The sequence below is a fragment of the Sceloporus occidentalis genome, unplaced genomic scaffold (assembly GCF_023333645.1).
Source record: "Sceloporus occidentalis isolate IW3139 unplaced genomic scaffold, rSceOcc1.0.p SCAF_6, whole genome shotgun sequence".
Classification (NCBI taxonomy): Eukaryota; Metazoa; Chordata; class Lepidosauria; order Squamata; family Phrynosomatidae; genus Sceloporus; species Sceloporus occidentalis.
In genome coordinates this window covers 1,619,232-1,640,471 of record NW_028316986.1, presented here as the reverse complement: position 1 = coordinate 1,640,471, position 21,240 = coordinate 1,619,232, and the positions used below count along the sequence as shown (strand labels likewise).

The following is a 21,240-nucleotide window of genomic DNA, read 5'->3' as shown; positions in this document are numbered from 1 at the left end:
TCCGATGTTCCCATTGGCCTAACGCTTCTCAGGCTGTGCTTCGGATTGGTCGGCGCCCGAGGGCGAGGCGGGCCTTTCGGAGCGTGGGCCGGTTGGATTGGCGGGCGGTGCGAGGGAGCGAGCGGAGGATCCTCCTGAGGGGAGCGAGAGGCGGCGAGGAGAAGAGCCTCCAGCGGCGCCGGGGGCCGGGCTGGGCCTCGCGCTTGCCCCGCTCCGGAGGAAGGACCGGCCGAGGAGGAGGAGGAGGAAGTAAGTGGGAAGGGGAGGCGGAGGAGGAGGAGGAGGGTGTGGGGAAGGGGCGAAGGCCGGGATGGGGATGGGCAGGCTGGGCACAACAGCCCTGCGAGGGAGCAGGGCAGGGCAGGGAGGCAGCAAGCAAGGAAGGTATAGGTGGATAAGGCAGGGAGGGGAGGGAAGGCAGGCGGTTTCGGCAAGGTAACGGAGATGGCGAAGGGAAGGCAGGCAGGTGAGGTAAAGTAGGCAGGAGGTATGGCAAGGGAAGGCAGATAGATACCTTTAGGGGGTTGGTGAGGTCAGGCAGGAAGGTAGCTGAAATAGGTGGGCTGGTCAGGTCAGGCAGTTAGGTTATGGAGGTAGGTTTGGGAGCTTGGTTAGGTCAGGTGGGAAGGTAAAGTAAGGCTGAGCAAGTAGCTTAGATAGGTGGGTTGGTAAGGTAAGGCAGAGAGGTCGGGAGGTGGGGGAGATGGCTTAGTTAAGGTAGGCAGCTGGGTAGGTCTAGTAAGATCAGATAGCTAAGAGGTAGATTGCTTAGCTGAGGCAGGATGAAGTGGGGTAGGAGGTTTGGTTGCTTAGGTAAGGTAAAGTAGGCAGGAGGTAAGATAACATCAGGTAGGCAGGAAGCTTAGGTAGGTGGGTTGCTTAGGGAGGGTAGGCAGGAAGGTAAAGTAAAGTATTCAGGTAGGTAAGGGGGGTGGGGTGGTTAGGTAAGGCCAGGTAGGTAAGGTGAAGTAGGCAGGTAGGTAAGGCCGAGTCAGTATGCCACCAAAGGGGCTTCTGGCAGCTGCTGAGGGGTCTTTGCAGAGTCCCCAAGGAGCATCCGGGGGACAGAGGCTGCTGGGCGGCTGGCCTCCTCCTCTGGCTCCTGCCAGTGCTGAAGGCCATGGACTTTGCTCCTGTCAAGACACCAGACCCCAAGGACAGGGGAGCTGCTTGAGTCACCCTCAGCCCACCCCCCAAAGGTTAGGCTGCCAGGAGCCTCTTGGCCTGACAATCGCGCTCTGTTGCAAAGCCTGCAAGGGGCCATGTCTTGCACTGACTGCTGCTGCTGGGGAGGGGGGGGGGGGTCTGGCCAATGCTCACCAGCCTCTGCCTCTTGCTCCCTGGCAGCTTTCCCGGTCTGTAAGGCCAAGGAGAGGCAGCAGGGCCTCCTCAGGCTGAGGGCTGAAGCAGAAGTCGGGGCAACCAGCAGAGCACTAGGTCCTGGGAGTAGTCAACTAAGCCACGCAGAGGCTCCTCTCTCTGAGCTGTTCAACAATGGAACACACTCCTTCCTGGGAGAGTGGTGGAGTCTCCTTCTTTGGAGGTCTTTAAACAGAGGCTGGACGGTCATCTCTTGGGGGTGATTTGATTGAGAGTTCCTGCATGGCAGAATGCAGTTGGACTGGATCAGGGCCCTTGCGGTCTCTTCCTACTCTAGGAGTCGATGTTCCTACAGGGCCACCTGTGCTGCAAGTTCTCTATGCAGGGGGTACAGAACAGATGTGGGGCCATGAGAGCCAGGTGGGTCGCCTTTCCTCTGTGGCCGAGCCCCATGAAGGCCCTCATTGGTTGGGAAGGGGATGAGGGCAGAAGTGCTTCCTTTGCTAAGAAGATCCTCTGTGGCGGGTTATAAACCGCCATACTAGGGTTAGGAAGGGCCGTATTAGGGTTAGGAAGGTTCTTACCTTCCTGACGGCCCTTCCTTCCAGTACGTGCGGAGCGCGGACTTTATAGCGGGGCCCATCCACATGGGCACCGCCATTTTGACGTCTTGGATGCTGTGCGTCCAGACGTGTCGTGGCGGAAATGATGCCGCGAGGGCGCGCTCCACCCCTCGCGGCGCCACTTCCGCGTTCCGAAAAGGAGTGCCATTTTGGCACTCCTTTTTCGCTGCGCGGGGAAGCCTCGCGGTCTGGCCGCTGGGGCTTCCCTACGCAGCGGATGGCGGCGGCGGGAAAACAGCCCCTTGAGAGCCGTTTGTAACCCGCCTGAGTTATCCCTAAAGTGCCTGGTTTTCTGTGCTGTGCAACGAAAACCAGTCGCCAACAGGTTAGGCTGCAGAGTTCAAACCCAATCTCAGGCCCTGCCTGGTTCCCTGGTCCGTTACCTGGGTGAATCAGCACCAGTCGCCAACGGACAGCACTGTGCACAGCCAGCCTCTTCTGGCTCCTTCTGCCTTTGGGAAAGGCAGCTAAGAGAGGCTCAGGGATGCAGACAACCATCCTGGGTCATGTCTCCAAGGGGGAATCTGTGGTTTTGAGTGCATCAGAGTAGCTTGGAGAGCTGGACTGCTGAAGCCTTTCCTGAGTAGCCAGCCAGAACTTTCACTGGCCACTGGCCCAACCCTGAGGAATGAGAGGGGCTGATTCAGAGCTTTAGAGGCGACCGAAGCATCTCTGTGCCCCATTGAAAGATGGGCGCAAGCCCTGCCCTCTTTTTCCAATGGTTTTTCTATTGGATTCTCAAGGAAATTTGTAACTGGTCAGAATTAGTGGGGCTCCTGTGCCAACTGGAACGGTTGCCAGTGCGTTGCCCAAGTCCAAGTGCTGGTGAGTACCTTGAAAGCCTGAAATGGGGCTGCCGTATTGTGACTTTGCACCTGGTTCTTATTTTTAATCGAGGAGTGAACATGTGAGCGCTGCATGGTGCATAAGTACACAGATACATTTGAAAACCCTCTTTCTAGAAGTTTACAAATGTGAAGAGTTACACCTGTGTTTGGTAGCTCAGTGATTCATGGTAGCCAAGAATTGGTAGAGATGCCTAAGGCCATCCAGTGCAACCCTTTTCTGTCATGCAGGAAGACACCATCAAAGCCCTCCCTGTGATAAAGGACCCTCCAGCCTCTCCTAAAAACCCCTGAAAGAGGCAGTCTCCAGCACCCTCCAAGGCAGCAGTGTCTTCCACTGCTGAACCGCTCTTACTGTTAGGAAGTTCTTCCTAATGTTCAGGTGTAATCTCTCTTTCGGTAGTTTGCATCCATTGCTCTGTCTCCTGGTCTCTGGAGCACAGAAAACAACGTCAGTGTGGCACCCTTTCCAATGTTTAAATGTGGCTATCATGTCCTCTTTTAACTTTCTCTTCCCCCGGCAAACATACACAGTTCCCTAAGTTGCTCCTTATAGGGTATGTTCAAAAGTAAGTGGTTCTTCAAACTGTATCCAGAATTTCTATTGGGGAGGAGGTCTGAAGGTGGTGGGGGGTCAAAAGGTATGTTGTTTTGTGTTAGTGTTGGTGAAGGCTCTGATCACTGTGATGTGTTTCCAGGAAGGCTCACTTGTTTGGGCAACTAAACAGTCCAGTTTATTCTGGAGTTGAAAAAGTTTGCAGCACAGATACTTCTTGAAGAGGAAAAGTTATTGGGTAGGATAATTATTCTCACACAGGAGCAGCCTGAAGACAAGGAGAAGCTTGAAAGAGGAGGAAGTCAAGGGACAAGGGATCAGATGCCAGAAGGCAGAGGAAAAGGTGTTGCATACACAGCAGTTCTTACATTTTGCTTTCACCATAACATAGAATTCATGTACAAGTCATACATTGCCATTTCCTCTGTTTTTATGCATATTGTATACATGTGGTATATCTTAAATTCAGTAAAGCTTTTGACAAGGTCACCCTTAATATACTTGTGAGCAAGCTGGGGAACTTTGGGCTAGACAGTGCTACAGTTAGGTAAATTTGTAGTTCATTGGTTGACCAAATGCAGAGAGCGCTCACCAACATTTTCTCTTCAAGCTGGAGAGAAGTGACTGTTGGGGTGCCTCAGGCTTCTGTCCTGGGTCTGATGTTGTTCAACATGTTTATGAAACACTTAAATGAGGGATCAAAGGCATGCTTGTCACATTTGCAAGTGACAGCAGAGGTGGAGGGTAGCTAATACCCCAAAGGACAGGATCATAATTCAAAATCACCTTAACAGATTAGAAAGCTGGGCCAAAACTAACAAAATGAACTTCAACAGGGAGAACTATAGGACACTACCCTTGATCAGAAAAAATAAAATGCAAATATAGAGGCTGAGTGGCACCTGACTTGACAACAGATCATGTGAAAGGGATCTAGGAGTCTTAGTAGACCACAAGGTGAACATGAGTCAACAGTCTGATGCCATGGCTCTAGACTAGTATTTGGACAGTGTGATTCTAGGCTGCATCATTGGACAGTGTGATTCTAGGCTGCGTCAATAAAGCTATAGTGTCTAGATCAAAGAAGTAATAGTGCCACTCTGTTACCCGGAAAGCTATGTCCAGATCTGGGCACCACAATTCAAAAAGGATGTTGACAAGTGGGAGAGTCTCCCGAGGAGGGCGACCAAAATGGTGAAGAGCCTGGAAACCGTGAAGCCCTATGAGGAGAGACTTGGGAATCTGGATATGTTTACCCTGGAGAAGAGAAGGTTAAGAGGTGATAGGATAGCTTTGTTTAAATATCTGAAAGAGTGTCATATTGAGGATAGAGCGAGCTTGTTTTCTGCTGCTCCAGAGAATAGGACCCAGAGCAATGGATGCAAGCTCCAAGAAAAGTGATTCCACCTAAACATTAGGAAGGACGTCCTGACAGTAAGAGCTGTTTCACAGCGGAAGACACTTTCTCTGAGATTTTGGTGGAGTCTCCTCCTTTGGAGGTCTTTAAATGGAGAATGGAAGGCTATCTGTCCATGATGCTTTGATTGTGAGTTCCTGCATGGCAGAAGGGAGTAGGACTGTCTGGCGCTTGGGGTCCCTTCCATATGTTTTTGTGCTAGGAATGTGTAGTAAGTATATACCCCCAATGGGTATATATATATGGCAGCCAACCAAACATGCCCGGCTGCCATGCGCCCTCAAGCACAGTTTACACATTTCTTGCCCAGAAGTATCTTCCATGGAAATAATTTTGTAATGTTTCTCGTTGCCTTTAGCTGTTGGAAGCTCTAGTCAGCGTCTTTTAGGAGTAGATCTTCATTATTACAATTGGTATATTTTTTTCCCCCTTTGCTTCACACATTTGGCTCACCGTCGGGAAGAGGCTGAAATGTGCTGTAATCTAAAGTAGGCACAGTTACTCTGATACTTGGCCCAAAGGCTAGCCATTCCTTAAACACGATACGGTTGCCAGGTTTCGGTGTAGTGGCTAAACCTCTCTGTCTCAAGGGCAAGGGCAGTCAACCATATTGGAGAGTGACTGCAGCCATTCCCCCCACCCCCATATCTTCAGAAAGCTTCCTGAAAGTAAGCGTGGGCAGGAAAGCCCCTTTTGCATTTCAAGGGCATGTGTATTTTTGTGTTGCTTTTTGAAAGCCTTCAGTCCAAATACTAGTCTAGTTGACATATTTTTAAGACGTTTCTTTTCCTACACAATGGCATTCAGATGTGCCCCAAATATCCTAGAACCATAGTCCAAGTATGTGAAGGGGGCTGAACATTTGGCTAAATCTGTCATGGAATTCTGCTTTCTCTTGAAAACTGTTCTCTTTTCCTGACTGCTAACCAGGTTGCTGTGAAAAATAAAAGGGCCAACTACCCGGTTTCCAAGTTCTCCCACTTACCCATGCAGTGTACATCATAGAGTTGGAAGGGTACTCCAGCCCCCCAGACCCAGTGCAAGAAATCCAGGTAGAGCATCCCTAGCAGACCAAAGGACCCCGCCATCTCTTGAGGGAATTCATCCTCTTATTGAATCGCTCTTGCCATCAAGATGTTTCTTCTGATGTTCTTTCCAAATCAGCCCTCCTGTAACTTGAAAGCATTAGACCTGGTCCTACCCTCTGGGACAGCAGAGAACAAGCCTGCCCCCTCCTCTCTGGGGTAACCCTTGAAGTTTTTAAAGGGGGCAGTCATTCCACCCCTCAGTCTTCCCTTTGCCAGGTTGAACATATCCAGCTCCTTCAACCATTCTTCATGCCTTTTGTTCTCCAAACCTCTTATCTTCTTCATTACCCTTCCCTGAACTGCTCCAACTTGTCTGTATCCTTAAAATGAGGCACCCAGAACTGAACATAGTACTCAAGATGAGTCCTGACCAGGGCAGTATAGACTGGAACTATGACTTCCCTTGACTTGGAAACTATGGTTCTCCTAATGCAGGCTAAAATATTTGCCTTCTTTGCTGCAGCATCAGATTGCTGGCTCATGCTCAACGTATGTGTCTGAGGAAGTAGGCTCAAGTCTATGAAAGTTCATGCTACCAGCTTCTTTCTCTCAGTTATTATCAAAGATGCTACAAGGGAATGCTATGGATATTGCATATCTTGATTTCAGTAAGGCCTTTGACAAGGTCCTTCATGACATTCTCGCAAACAAGCTGGTAAAATGTGGGCTAGACAATATGATTGTTAAATGGATTTGTAATGGGTTGACTGGCCCTTGTGGCTCTTCCAACTCTATGATTCTAACATCCCTTTGATCAACATAATCTCAGTACCTCTTTCTAATGCCCATATTGGAGCCATGAAGCAATGTGGCGTTGTCAGCAAATTATCTCTGCTGAAATTTAAAAAAAAAGATTACAATCTGTGCAGAATTTATAATGCTTAAAAAGAAAAGTGGCTACCTTTTTAAAAATGATATGTGCACAGGCAGTTTTCTGTTGCTAAACACTGCAATGAAGAAGGAAAAACTGTGTGGCTGCGGAGTACTTGGAAGGTGACTGCATCTCCTCTCTGGCAGTTTGGTCTAGGCCTGAAGTCCTGAAAAAGGGGGGGGGGATGTCAGACCCATAGAATATGATTTATCTGTGGGTTTATCAAACCTATAGAACAGAACCATACAGTTGGAAGGGGCCTCATGGGGCATTGAATCCAAGTCCCTGCTCAATGCCTGCCCCAGAGGTGTCTTGGAGGGGCCTTCTGCTGTGTCTCATCCATAGGGAGAATACATTGTGGAAGGAGATTGGAGAGGGCTTTCTCTGTGGTGGCACCCCAGTTGTGTGGTGCTCTCCCCTTGGAGGCCTGATTGGTACTATTTTGGCACAAAGCCAGACTATAGCTTTTCAGGAAAGCCTTCATGCTTACTTGATTTTGTTCAGGCTACGCACATGCCATACTTGCACTGTTTTCAGTTGTCTGGCTTTTAATTGATGAGTGATTTAATGCATGCTTTGTTGTTGTTGTTGTTGTGTGTGTCTTCAAGTTGTTTTCAAACTGTGGCAACCCTAAGGTGAACCTCTCATAGGGTTTTCTTGGCAAGATTTGTTCAGAGGAAGTTTTCCATTGCCTTCACATGAGGCTGAGAGTATGTGACTTGCCCAAGGTCCCCCAGTGAGGTTTACATGGTTGAATTGGGAATCGAATCCTAGCCTCCAGAGTCGTAATCCAACACTCAAAGCACCACGCCACACTGCATGCTTCCTGTTATTTAAGTTGATTTTATTGTATGCTGCCCCAAGATATTTGGCTGTAGGGTGGGATATACATATTTTAATAAAATACATATTTATAATTAGTACGTAGAGAGATCTTGTAGCACCTTGGAGACTAACTGAAAGAAAGAAATTGGCAGCATGAGCTTTCCTAGACTTCAGTCTACTTCCTCAGATGTATTTGGTGGAATGGAAGCCAGGGACATACATATAAATGAATTGGTATGTGAGGATGTCAGTTCAAATTGCAAATCCTTTGTGTATGGAGATGAAGTTGCGGGCCCAGTTTTAACGATGGTTGGTCGGTCGTTAGTAAATAGCTTGGGCTCCCTTCTGAAACCAAAGCCCATTCTTGCTGCATGTCTAAGGTCAGCTCTCTTTCCCGCTTTCAAGCCATCCATGCTTGTGTTACGCTCGTCTCTGCCTTACACAGAAACCTTCCCCATCCATCCCAACTGGAGTCGTGCTCTTCTCTGTGGTGGAGATTTTGTGGAAAGCTTTGCTGGAGAGGGGTGTTTTGAACCTCCAGCTGAGTGCTTTTTTGTTTGTTTGTGCCCTTGACAATCAAAGGACGCCTCTTCTATCAGAAACCTCACATCGCATTGAGGGGAGCTGGAGTTCTTTTGGAAGGTGGTAGCAATAATGAGGTGCTTCTCAGAGCTGGAGCATGTTTCCGTTTTATTTGCTGGCTATTCCTTTTCCAAGGCTTGTACTCCAGCTGTGTTTGAACATCTGCTCCTAAAACTGCTGCCAGCTTACAATTTACCTGGCAGTCCAGCATTCAGGGCCAATGTGGCTGACCCTGGAAGGTGTGCCTGTCGGCATCTGAATACAAAGAGTTGGTTCTTACTCTGGATGAGACTGCATGGGTTGCCCAAAGGGAGATCTGAGTAGCCAAAGTTCCACTTTGAAAAGCCACCAGCCACGTGGCTTGCCTATCAGGTGCCCCCCTCCCATGCCACTTTGCTATTGTTGTTATCCACCGAGTCAGTCTTGACCCATGGCAACCCTGTAGATGAGACATCTCCAAGAGCTCCACTGCTTTGCTCGGGTCCTACAAATTCAGCACCATGATATCCTTTGTAGAGTTCATCCATCGAGCATGTGGCCTTCCTGTCTTTCTTCTTCCCTCCACCTTTCCTAGCATTATTGTTTTCTCCAGTGAGTCGTGCCAAGTACATGATGTGGCCAAAGTACAACAGCCTCAATCTGGTCATCTTGGCTTCCAGGGAGTCTTCTGGCTCGATCCGCCATTTGTTTGTCTTTAGAAGTGTTAGGAAGACAACCTGCTCTCTCGATCCCTGTCCCTCTTGGCTAGCAGCTCAGGGGCGCGCGGCTGTAACCACTATGTTACGCCGCATAATTAACTCATCTTTTAGGGAAGGGCGTTTTCCATCCAGCTTAAAATTGGCCATTGTAAAACCGCTGATAAAAAAGCCCTTCCTAGACCCCCTGATTTATAACAATTATCGGCCTATTTCACTGCTGCCTTTCTTGGGGAAGGTGATCGAGAGGGTGGTTGCCATTCAGCTTCAATTGGTCTTGGATGATACTGATTTTCTAGACCCATTTCAAACTGGCTTCCGGGCGGGCTATGGAGTTGAGACTGCCATGGTCGCCTTGGTCGATGATCTCCGTCTGGGCATGGACAGGGGTAGCGTGTCCCTGTTAGTGCTCTTAGACATCTCAGCAGCTTTCGATACCATTGACCATGGCATCCTTCTGGAAAGCCTGAGGGAGTTGGGAATCGGAGGCACTGCGCTCCAGTGGTTCCGTTCCTACTTCTTGGGTAGATTCCAGATGGTGCAGCTGGGGGATGTGTGCTCTGATAAGAGGGCCCTTACATCTGGTGTCCCTCAAGGAGCCATTCTGTCCCCCATGCTATTTAACATTTACATGAAACCGCTGGGAGAGATCATCTGGAGACACGGGGCGCGGTGTTATCAGTACGCTGATGACACCCAAATATGTTTCTCTGTGTCTCCGACTGATGCAGTGACCAGGGATGGCATCTCTCCTCTTGATGCCTGTCCAGACTCAGTAATGGGCTGGATGAGGGAAAACAGACTCAGACTGAATCCAGAGAAAACGGAAGTACTTGTGATAGGATCCCCGGGTCCTGGTTTGGAGATTTGTCCACCTGTCCTAAATGGGGTCACGCTTCCCCTGAAGGACTCTGTTCGCAGTCTGGGGGTGCTCCTGGACTTGTCGCTCCACCTTACATCTCAGGTGGATGCGACAGTCAGGAGCACCTGTTATCAGCTTCGTTTGATACGCCAGCTGCGACACTACCTGGGCCTTGGGGACCTTGAAACAGTGGTACATGCTCTGGTAACCTCTCGGTTGGATTTCTGTAACGCGCTCTACATGGGGCAACCCTTGTACCAAATCCAGAAGCTTCAATTGGTGCAGAACATGGCAGCCAGACTGGTCACTGGATGTTCCAGGTCCAGCCATATAACACCTGTTCTGCAAGATCTACATTGGCTGCCTATTCGCTTCCGGGCGCAATACAAGGTGTTGGTTATAACCTATAAAGCCCTAAATGGCTTGGGCCCAGGGTACTTGGAGGACCACCTCTCCCCATATAATCCGCCCCGCACACTCAGGTCAGCCGGGAAGCAACTTCTGAGGGTTCCTCCTTCGAAACACTCTACGACTGCACAGAGGGCGTTTTCAACCTCAGCCCCGCAGTTATGGAACTCGCTTCCTGATGAGCTCCGCTCGACCCCCTCCCTCAACCAATTTAGGAAGAGACTTAAAACCTTTCTCTGTGAACAAGCTTTCCCCCAGATGTTGTAACGCTTCTTCCCCCCACCCTCCTCTTGCACCTGCACTTTGGCTAGTTTTTGTACGGTTTTTAATCTGTGTTGTTAATTCTTGGTTTTAATGTTGATATTGTATTGTTTTTATTTATCGTTTGTTGTTGCCATGATGCTGTAACCCGCCTTGATCTCAAGGAAAGGTGGGCTATAAATAATTATTTATTATTTTTGGCTGTCCACAGTATCCTCAGCACTCTTCTCCATCCCCACATCTCAAAGGAATTGATTTGCCTCCTATCCTCCTTCCTAACTGTCCAGCTCTCACATCCATCCATGGTAATAGGGAATACAATGGTTTGAATGATTCTAACTTTTGTACTCAGTTGGAGGTCTGTGCATTTTAGGATATTTTCTAGTTCTCTCATAGCTGCTCTCCCCATTCTTAGTCGTCTTATGATTTCTTGACTGCAGTCCCCACTGATCGATATTTGATCCCAGGTATGAGAATTTTTTTACTACTTCTATGTCCTCATTGTCTAGCATGAATCTGTGTACATTTTCCATGCCACAACTCACCATAATAACTGAGAAGTTTGCAAGAGGCCTGGGGACAGTCCTTGCCTTGGCCCCACTTCATGAGGCTGTTAAGACTCTAAGAAACAAAAGAAGCCCTGGGATTTGGGCACTCATCCTGCTTCGTTGCACTCTCTTGCTGTCCCTTTTTGGGTATTTTATCAGTTGCCCTTTTTCTTGCTGATTTTAATTGTACACCGCTTTTGAATGCAGATATACAGAAAACTATCCTGTAGGTCATTGCTGCTCAAACTGACGGTCTAGAAACCATTGCCAGTCCACAAAACTTTGCTACCAATCCATGGCAAGTTTCCTGAAAACTGCAAATTGAGTAATAATGTGGGGGAAAAGAGTACTGTTCCCTGACACGTTGGGAGGGAAATTGCCAGCCCACCACATCAGAGAGCTTGGGAAGCACTGCTGTAAAGCATAGGAGGTTAGTAACAGTGCTTTCTCAAACTCTGACCTGCATCTAGTCTTCACTGAGGCCATAAGCCTTGCTGTGGGCTACTCTCCCAGTCAGTGAGTTAGACAGTGGGCCCCAAACTGTGCCCTGTAAGAGATTTTGGATTTTAGCTCCCAGAAGCCTCAGCCATGTTGGCCAGTCGTCTGGGATTCTGGCAGCTGAAGTCCAAAATCCCTTAAAGAGCACAGTTTGGGGACCACTGGTTTAAACCAACCAGATTTAAACCAGCCAACCCTGCTGCTAAGACCTATCTTCAGTCTCTGCATAATATGTCCAGGCAGGTTGTTCTTTAGAGGAGCTTCTGGGCTCCAAAATAATGGAGGTACTGCCTGTGACACACTGAGTCGCCTTTTTGCAGCGTTAAAGTTAGTATCAGTTGAGTGGGTCCACTTTAGCCAGGGCCGGAGTTGGGCTTCTGGCCTCTGGTCCCATCCTCTGGGTAGTGAGATCCATGTGAATAGAACTAGGATAAGCAGACACTCCTGAAAACTCCTGGAGAGCTTCACATTTCAGGCCTGGAAGCATGTAAGGGAAGGCGGGATCGATGTGTAATATCTATCCCACCTTCCATCCACTCTCCTAGCCAAAGAGGTCTGTGGGTCAGTCCAACTGTACCACAAACCCTGTCTCTGCTCGTGTGCAATGCCAGGTCGGTTAAGAACAAGTCCCACATAATATATGACCTTGTGGAGGATAAGAACTGCGACCTGGCTTGCATTACTGAGACCTGGCTTGGGCCTGAGAGTGAAGCGGTGTGGGCACAGGCTCTCCCTGCCGGGTACTCAGTGAAGGACCAGATCAGGGTGAGTGGGTGGGGGGGGGGGGGGAGTTGCCTTGATCGATAAGAACACCCTTTCCTTAGCCAGGAACCATGTCCGTCAGACAGATTATATCGAGTGTATATACCTGACCCTAAAGGCCAGGGACAGTATAGGGATTCTGTTGGTCTACCGGCCACCCCGTGCGCTAACAGACTCCCTGGCCGAGCTGACACAGCTGGTCTCGGAGCTGGTGCTGGAGTCCCCCAGGCTTCTTGTCCTGGGGGACCTCAACATCCCCTTCGAGGCCAGTCAGGTTCCAACTGGTGCGGCTCGGGAGTTCATGGCTACCATGACTGCCATGGGCCTGTCCCAATTGGTCACAGGGCCCACGCATTTTGCTGGTAATACACTCGATGTTGTCTTCTGTACGGACATGGAGTCTCCATGGGCAGAGGTAACTAATATCTCTGCCCTGCCATGGACGGACCATTTCCTGGTTGAGGCTAGTATCAAGGCTACTGTCCAGATCCCCCCCGGGGGTGGCGGACCTATTAGGATGGTCCACCCTCAAAGACTGATGGAACCTGAAAGGTTCCAGGAAGCCCTAGAGGGCTATTTGGTTGGAACTGATGGCGACTCTGTTGATGCCCTGACCAACATCTGGGATGCTGATCTTTCCAGGGCTATACACAGCATCGCTCCCAAGTGTCCTTTCCGGCCTGCTTCCAATAAAAAGCCCTGGTACACAGAAGATCTCAGGGCAAGGAAGCGGGCTGCGCAACGACTAGAGCGCAAATGGCGGAGACATCGGGACTTAGCCGACAAGACACTCCTAGAGTCTCTTTTGAAGGCCTACGGAGTGGCAATAGGTGCAGCTAAGAATTCGTTCTATGCTGCATGTATTGCGTCCGCGGAGTCGCGTCCAGCAGAGCTGTTCAGGGTGGTGAGAGAGCTCACTCAATTGGCTCCCCCCCTGAACCCATTATTGGAGCCATCTAAAGCCTGCTATGACGAGTTTAACAACTTCTTCGTGGATAAAATCTCTCGGCTAAGGGCTGATCTTGACACTGTTATTGGTTCAGAATCAGGAGTAGAGGCGTCCAGTGCTTCCATGGACTCAGTTATACTGGATCAGCTTGAGTCTGTTAGTACCGAGGATGTGGACAGGATCCTCAGCAGCGTTAGGAAGACGACCTGCTCTCTCGATCCCTGTCCTTCATGGCTGGCAGTTCAAGGGGGAATGGCGACAACAGAAATGCTGTGTCGCATCATTAACACATCATTCAGGGAGGGCCTTTTTCCATCAAACTTAAAAACGGCCATCGTAAAACCTTTATTAAAGAAGCCCTCCCTTGACCCCCCTAATTCAAAACAATTATCGGCCTGTGTCACTCCTGCCATTCTTAGGGAAGGTGATCGAGAGGGCGGTTGCCTCCCAGCTGCAGAGGGTCTTGGAGGATACGGATTATCTAGATCCATTTCAAACCGGCTTCCGGGCGGGCTATGGGGTTGAGACTGCCATGGTCACCTTAGTCGATGATCTCCGTTTGGGCATGGACAGGGGTAGCGTGTCCCTGTTAGTGCTCTTTGACATCTCCGCGGCCTTCGATACCATCGACCATGGTATCCTTCTGGATCGCCTGGGAGAGTTGGGTATCGGGGGCACTGCTCTGCAGTGGTTCCGTTCCTACCTCTCGGGTAGATTCCAGATGGTGGAGCTGGGGGACTGTCGCTCCGATAAGAGGGCCCTTACATCTGGGGTCCCTCAGGGAGCGATCTTGTCCCCTATGCTATTTAACATTTACATGAAGCCGCTGGGAGAGATCATCCGGAAACACGGGGCGCGGTGTTATCAGTACGCTGATGACACCCAAATAGTTTTCTCTGTATCTCCGACTGATGCAGCGACTAGGGATGGCATCTCTCCGCTCAATGCCTGTCTGGAGTCAGTAATGGACTGGATGAGGGAAAACAGACTCAGCCTGAATCCAGAGAAAACGGAAGTATTTGTGATAGGTTCTCCTGGTCCTGGGAAGGAGGTTTGTCCACCAGTCCTGAACGGGGTCACGCTCCCCGTAAAGGACTCAGTTCGCAGTTTGGGGGTGCTCCTTGACTCGTCGCTTCACCTGACTTCTCAGGTGGATGCGACAGTTAGGAGCACCTGTTATCAACTTCGGCTGATACGCCAGCTGCGTCCCTATCTCGACCGGGGGGACCTTGAAACAGTGGTGCATGCACTGGTAACCTCTCGACTTGATTTCTGTAACGCACTCTACATGGGGCAACCCTTGTACCAAGCTCGGAAGCTGCAGTTGGTTCAAAATATGGCTGCTAGGCTGGTCACTGGTAGCTCCAGGGCCAGCCACATAACACCGATATTGAAAGACCTGCATTGGCTGCCAATCCACTTCCGGGCCCAATACAAGGTGTTGGTCGTCACCTATAAAGCCCTAAATGGCTTGGGCCCAGAGTACTTGGAGAACCGCGTCTCCCCATACAATCCGCCCTGCACACTCAGGTCAGGGGGGGAAAATCTTTTGAGCGTTGCCAAGACAAAATATGTACTAACGGCGCAAAGGGCATTTTCTGTGGCAGCCCCGCAATCTTGGAACGCCCTCCCTGAAGAGCTCCGCTCAGCCCCCTCCCTGGAGTCGTTCAAGAAGAACCTGAAGACTCATTTATTCCGCCAAGCTTTCTCCCACATGTCCTGACTGTTTCCCCTATGTACTGTGTGTAGTATTGTTGTATTGTATTGCATTGGATTTTTTAACTCTCTAGTAATTTTGATTGATTTTATATGGATTTTAATAGTTATGCTGGTTTTAATCGGGGTGTTTTACTGGGATGTTTGTTTCTTATAATCTGTATTGTATTATATTTGTATTGCCTGTAAACCGCCGTGATCGTAGGAACGGCGGTATAGAAACAAAATTTCAATCAATCAATCAATCAATGTCTCCAGCCATGGGAATGGTGACATTTAGACCTAGAAAGGTTGTTGGCCAAAGCTCAGCACCGATCTAATGAGACGCATTGTCTTGGGTCACAAGCTTTGGCTGGAGTGGCTGGTGGAGGGGGAGGGATGAGGATGAATGGGCCATTTCATTGCTGGCAAAGACTGAGCAGTAGGTCATTCTCAGGCTGGACATCATGTGGGACTAACCGAATGGCAGCTGACCCGGGAGAGGTTTAAGCTCCTTGTTTGCCTCACCGACTCCTAAGCAATCTTTGATTACCTGTTAAGATCTCGCATCAAGCTGTTCAGTCTGGGAGGATATTTCTTGTTTCATAAGTACAAGTGTAAAAATGTTAGGCGCCTGGCTCCAGGTGCAGTTTTCATGTTCTCAGCTCTTGGGTTTCTTGTCCTCGCTCTGAAAGGGCGCTGTTTTGAGTAGGTGTGGAGAATGGAAGCAGCTGTGACGTTCTGAACAAGCTACTGAGGAAGGTTAGACAGAAAAGCCTGCTGTTGGTGTCAGCTTGGATTCCTAATAAGCTTAGGACAGGCGTGGGCAATTCTAGGGGCTCCGAGGCCAAAGTTTTGCCCATGGAAGCCGAAAACTGGGGAAGGGAAGCTCTTCTATGATTCCCAAACTTTGTTCCTCCGGATGTATTGAACATCATCTCCCAGAAGTCCCTTCTCATTCGGCCACCAGTCAGGAATTCTGAGAACTGAAATCCAAAGCACCTGGAAGACTAAAGTTTGGGAATCACTGTCATAGAAGCAGGCATAGCTTCCCACAAGACAGACTGCCCAACCCTTTTTCAGAATCCAAACCTGAAATTAATTTATGCACAGAGCTTCAAGAAAACATTAAATCCTAGACTAAAGCAGGTGGAATAAAGGGTAGTCCATATCTGTGTCTTTTTAACTGATGTGTATTATATATCAGTATGTTGTTGCTCCCCACTTGATCCATGGGGAGAGCCAGATAAGAAATAGTATTATAATATCTGGTCCACTCTTACATGCCTTTATGACAGAGCTGACTCTATAAGATGTCTGGAAGGTTTTGATATCTAACAAATGGTACCTTTCTTTGCAAGGTGTCTCATATTAGTTCCCAATATGAATTGCTGGTTCTGGTGTTAAAACACCACAGTGAAGTCCCTCTTTTGCATGGTAAGGAGGCATACTTTATACTGTCTTGTACCAGCATAACCTGTCTGATCTTGGAAGCTAAACAGCATCAGGCCTGGTTAGTATGAATACCAGGTGGGCTGTAGGTAATATTTCAGAGGCAGGAACTGGCAAAGCCATCTGTACCCATTCCTTGCCTAAGAAAACCCTAGGAAGTCGGCAGGTGACTTGAAGGCATATGTGTTTGTGTATGTGTATGCCTTCAATATATATGCGTGCGCACACACACACACACAGACAACCACACAACCACTCAAAAAGCCCCTCTGGGAATCTGAAGAGAAACAAAGCAAATAACCAACTGTAAAGTTGAGATGGAAAAACAGAACAGAAAATTAGGGGGGAAAGATATGAAGAAATATTTATTTATTTATTTATTTATTTATTTAGGTATTGATATCCCGCCCTTCAGCCCTAATGGCTCTCAGGGCGGCTTACAATTATTGTTTTTAATCAGACAGTTCCCTGCCCTCAGGCTTACAATCTAAAAGACACGAAACAAAAGGAGAAGGGAATGGTGGAGGGAAAGGGGATGAGGTCCAGTGGTTCTTCTCTCCCTCTGAGGCCTGGACCAAGGCAGATGGATTGGAGGGAGGGCTCTTCCTTCTTCCAGGCTAGTCCTGATGGAGCTGGAAAAAAAAGGAAAAACAAGACTCCAGGGCCCTGATGGATCTGCAGTTGATTGCTGCAAGGAATCCAGGCAACTTGGTCTCTGTATCGATTGGAGGGAAAAACTGAAGTGCCTTCATGGCCAAGAACCATGTATGGGGCCAATGCCTCATGAAAATCATAGAGATCTCCAGCTGTCTCTTTGTGTAAACTCTCATGTAATGTCACTCAAACGTATAAATACCAAAATCTTAATGGCCACCAGAAGCTGCCCAGTAATGACTGCTTTTGGGTCTCTGGAACCTAGGAAATGGCCACTGTGCTGCCTCAGGGGTTCCTTACTCCTTTGTTGACCTCTCTGATTTGTTTTCTCCAAGTTTTGGCCAGACTCTTTGCTTGGCTGTTCCTGGAAATGCCAGGGATTAGACCTCAGGCCTTCTCTGTAGGAAAATAGGAAGCTGCATTAAAATCAGTCAGACTCTTGGAGGTCTGTTTAAGTCCAGTATTGTCAGCTGAGGCTGGCAGTTGTGGCTCTCTCAAGAAGGTCTCTGGTGGCTTCCTATTCAAATGCCAACCCTGTGTACCCTCTTAGCTTCTGAAATCAGAGAAGATATTGGGCATGTTCCAGGTAGTGTGGTGGTCATGGGCCATTCTACCTGGCCCATGTTGGCCTTGTTTCAGGAAAAGAACCATCTCAGAGGGGTGGCATCAGGTCCCTTGGATGCCAAGTGGGGCTTATGGTCTCTTGCTGGAGAACTTAGAAGATGGCATTTCCAGATTGGATATATAAAACTGTCCCAGTTACTGCTATTACAGAAGGATTGCGCTCAGCTCTGTGTGGCAGCATGCATCTGGGTTACCCACAGAACCCAATCATTTGTGCTGCCAGGATGGATGGGGGAGTTAAGTGGAGATATTCTGGGTCTGAAGTGCAAACACTGTGCAAGTGGTGTGACGTCGAAGGCTGTCATGGCCGGCATCCATAGTTTTTTGTGGGTTTCTCAGGCTCTCTGCAAATGCTGGCGAAATGTCAGGAATAAACTCTTCTCAAACATGGCCACATAGCCCGAAAAACCCACAAAAAACTATGTGCAGGTGCTGCCTTGATATTTCTGATGTACCCCTGGCACCCCTATTCTTGAACTCACATCTCGGGCCATTTGGGATCCCTCTCATTTTCCAAGATGAGTTGGCAGAAGCTTAGACCACCTGTCCATAGCTAAAGGCTCCCTCACTTTTTTAACGACCTTCTCAAGAGAGGAAATTCCAAAACAGGGAGGGGGGGTTGTCACCCTTCTCCTTGGAACTGAAATTATGATGCGAAACCCAAGGGTAGGAAGGAGCAACAGATTTGGGAGAGGAGGGGCACACCAGAGCATTTGCTCCCAGTTGCAACAGGCTTTCCACTCCTTCTGCCATATTACTTGCATAAAACAAGCTTTCCCTTTCAAACCTGTCTGCATCTTGGCATGTAGTTCAGTTCTTCGTACCCAATCGCTGCCTGTACCCAGCCAGAGGAGGTTAGTATATTTTGCCAGATGTAGGCAGAACAAGGGACCTTTTGCAATAATCTCCATCTTGGGCCACTTCTTCCATCTTCTGGCCTCTAAGCTATGCATCTCTCACAGGTAGTACTGGTACTTTCAGTCAGTCCTGCAGCTCCAAAACAGTATTTTAAAAGTGGCATAGTTTTAGACTTAGGTTTCTGTTGATTCAAGCTTTTTGCCTTTAGATAAAGCACTCTCTAACAGTGCTGTTGTTGCTGTTGGAGTAGTAGTGTGCTTGCAAGTTGTTTATGACATATGGCGACCCTAAGGTGAACCTATCATGGAATTTTCTTGGCAAGATTCATTCAGGGGAGATTTTAGTGTTCTTTGTGATTGTGACTTTCCCAATGTCATTCAATGGGTTTCCATGACCAAGCAGGGATTTCAAATCCTCATCTCAAAAAGATAGGCCAACACCCAAAATATGCTGCCATGCTCTCTCTTTCTCTTGATTTAACCTTTGTCGTATCTTAGACACAGAATGGTGCTCTAATATGCTGGCTAGCCTTCCCTGACTGACCTCCCCTTACTCCGGCCTCCAAGGGAGGAGACCCCACCAAAATCTCCGAGGAAGGAGTGTGTTCCACCGTCAAACAGCCCTTACTCTCAGGAAGTTCCTCCTAATGTTGAGGTGGGATCTGTTTTCCTGTAGCTTGCATCCATTGTTCTGTATTCTATTCTCTGGAGCAGCAGAAAACAAGCTTGCTCCATCCTCAAAATGACATCCCTTTAAGTATTTAAACAGGGCTATCATATCACCTTTTGACAGTCTCTTCTCCAGGCTTAACATCCCCAGCTCCCTAAGTCATTCCTCATAGGGCTTTATGGTTTCCAGACCCTTCGCCATTTTGGTGGCCCTCCTCTGGGCACAGTCCAGATTCTCAGCATCCTTCTTGAATTGTTTCCCCCAGAACTGGACACAGGATTATTCCAAGTTGTGCCTGGCCAAAGCAGAATAGAGTGGCACTATTACTTCCCTTGATCTAGACACTATACGTCTATTGATGCAGCCTAAAATCGCATTGGCCTTGTGGTTTGTTTGGACTCCTAGATCCCTTTCACACGGATAAGTCTCCTTGATCCAGGTGTCCCCCATGCTATATCTATAGACTTCATTTTTTCTCCCTAAGTGCAGTAGCTTACATTTATACCTATTGAAATTCATTTTGTTGGCTTTGGCCCAGTTTTCTAATCTATTTAAGGTCATTTTGAATTTTGATCCTGTCCTCTGGGGTATTAGCAATTCCTCCTAATGTTACATCTGTTGCACTGATAAGCCTCAGTATTATTTATAGAATAAAACTATTGTAACCAAAGTTCCAAAATACATTACAGTGGTTCCTTGTTATCCGCTGGGGTTTGGTTCCAGGATCCCCCATGAATAACAAAATCAGTGGATACTCAAGTCCCATAAAATACAATGGTATAGTAAAATGCTGACCCTTATATAAAGTGGAAAATCAAGGTTTGCGATTTGGAATTTATACTTTTTTTTAATTTTTCCAAGCCATGGATGCTTGAATCCGTGGATAAAAAATCCACATATAAGGAGGGCCGACTGTAGTACTGTAAATGCACAGTGATACTCAAGGAAAGTGGCTTCTCCACTTTGGTGGAGAAGATGTCCCCAAACAGGGAGCCTGATTCATCTGGAGCTTCTCTTGTGTGGTCTTGCAGGATAAAAAATCCCAAGGGACTGTCTGGAGGTTTGGGATATGGCTAATAGGACAAGAGGGCAGCCTCCTTGTAGGTAGGTTTGGGGTGAGTGAGGCAGAAAGGCCAAGGTGCAGCGGTCTGAGGGACTGGCCAACTCAGATCGCCTGAGGACTTTCCACTTCCATGGAGCTGAAGCCTCCAGCAAAGGCGAAGTGGCTTCTGGCGAGACGCTGGTTCTCTAATTAGAACCCAGCTGCTTTGATGCCTTTGCTCTCTGCTTTTGCTGTCTCTGGAGAAGGTAAAAGCTGCTGCGGTTGTGAATTCTGCAGCACTAACCCAGCAAGCAGAGAGCTCTTCTAAGGCAGCTCTTTTGCCCTCTCATTCCTGCAGGGCTGGAGTGGTATCTGTAACTCATTTGCAGTGAGGGCAGCCATGCTGATAGGATACTTTCCTTCTCCTTTTTGTTTGAACCTAGAAACAAAGGACCCGTCCTTCTCAGGGAGGACCACGCTCCCTGCCACCAACCCAAGAAAGCAGGTTTTTGTATTCAGCTTTACCTCTTGCTTCTGCGGCTGCTGGAGGAGGCATAGCAAGGCCTTCCAGAGCAGCAGTGTATGGGAACCGTAACCTAAAAGCAGAATGTCAAGTCCTGTCGCACTGAGTCATAATTGGAGTAAGAACGGTTTGCCCTTCTGTGTACTTGTGGGAAGAAAATTACACCGTAGTAGCTTTATGAAATCAACCGTTTACAGCATCGGCTAACATGCTGTTCAGGATCTACAGTTGTGTAGGAGAGCAAATGACAAAACTGCGCTTGCAGCAGTGTGTGGAGCGTGTCTGTGTGTGTGTGTTAAAATTTCTCCTATATTTTGAAAGTGTTTGTCCGTGTTGGGGCTGAATGTTCTCTAAGCTCAGAAGAGGTAATTAAGATTCCACATCCTACACAACTGAAAACATGCAGTCTTGGGGAAAAAGGAGCCTTGTAGGTCAGCTGCTCTTCCTGCTTCATCCAGAAGAAGAAAGCGGAGCTGGATTTTGCAGACTGAATGCAGATATGGTCCTGGGTCCAGTGGGCTGCGTATCTGTGGATTGGTTCCAACATTAGAGACCCTTCTGGGGACGGAAAATCCCTGCTCAGTGTTAGTTATTTTTAAGAGTTAACCTTCTC

General features: G+C 48.3%; 1 protein-coding gene across 4 annotated transcripts in view; it reads left to right on the top strand.

The window, feature by feature from the left end:
- The first annotated feature begins 137 nt into the window (after positions 1–137).
- LOC149310306 (dystrobrevin beta) overlaps positions 138–21,240 on the top strand; it is a 211,288-nt gene continuing 190,185 nt past the window's right edge. For 3 of the 4 annotated variants that reach the window (XM_089528692.1, XM_089528691.1, XM_089528690.1), the window contains exon 1: positions 176–249. The gene's annotated coding sequence lies outside the window, so the exon portion shown is untranslated. Of the gene's footprint in view, positions 250–21,240 lie in introns of all 4 variants that reach the window. The other variant, XM_089528693.1, reaches the window with a different exon arrangement.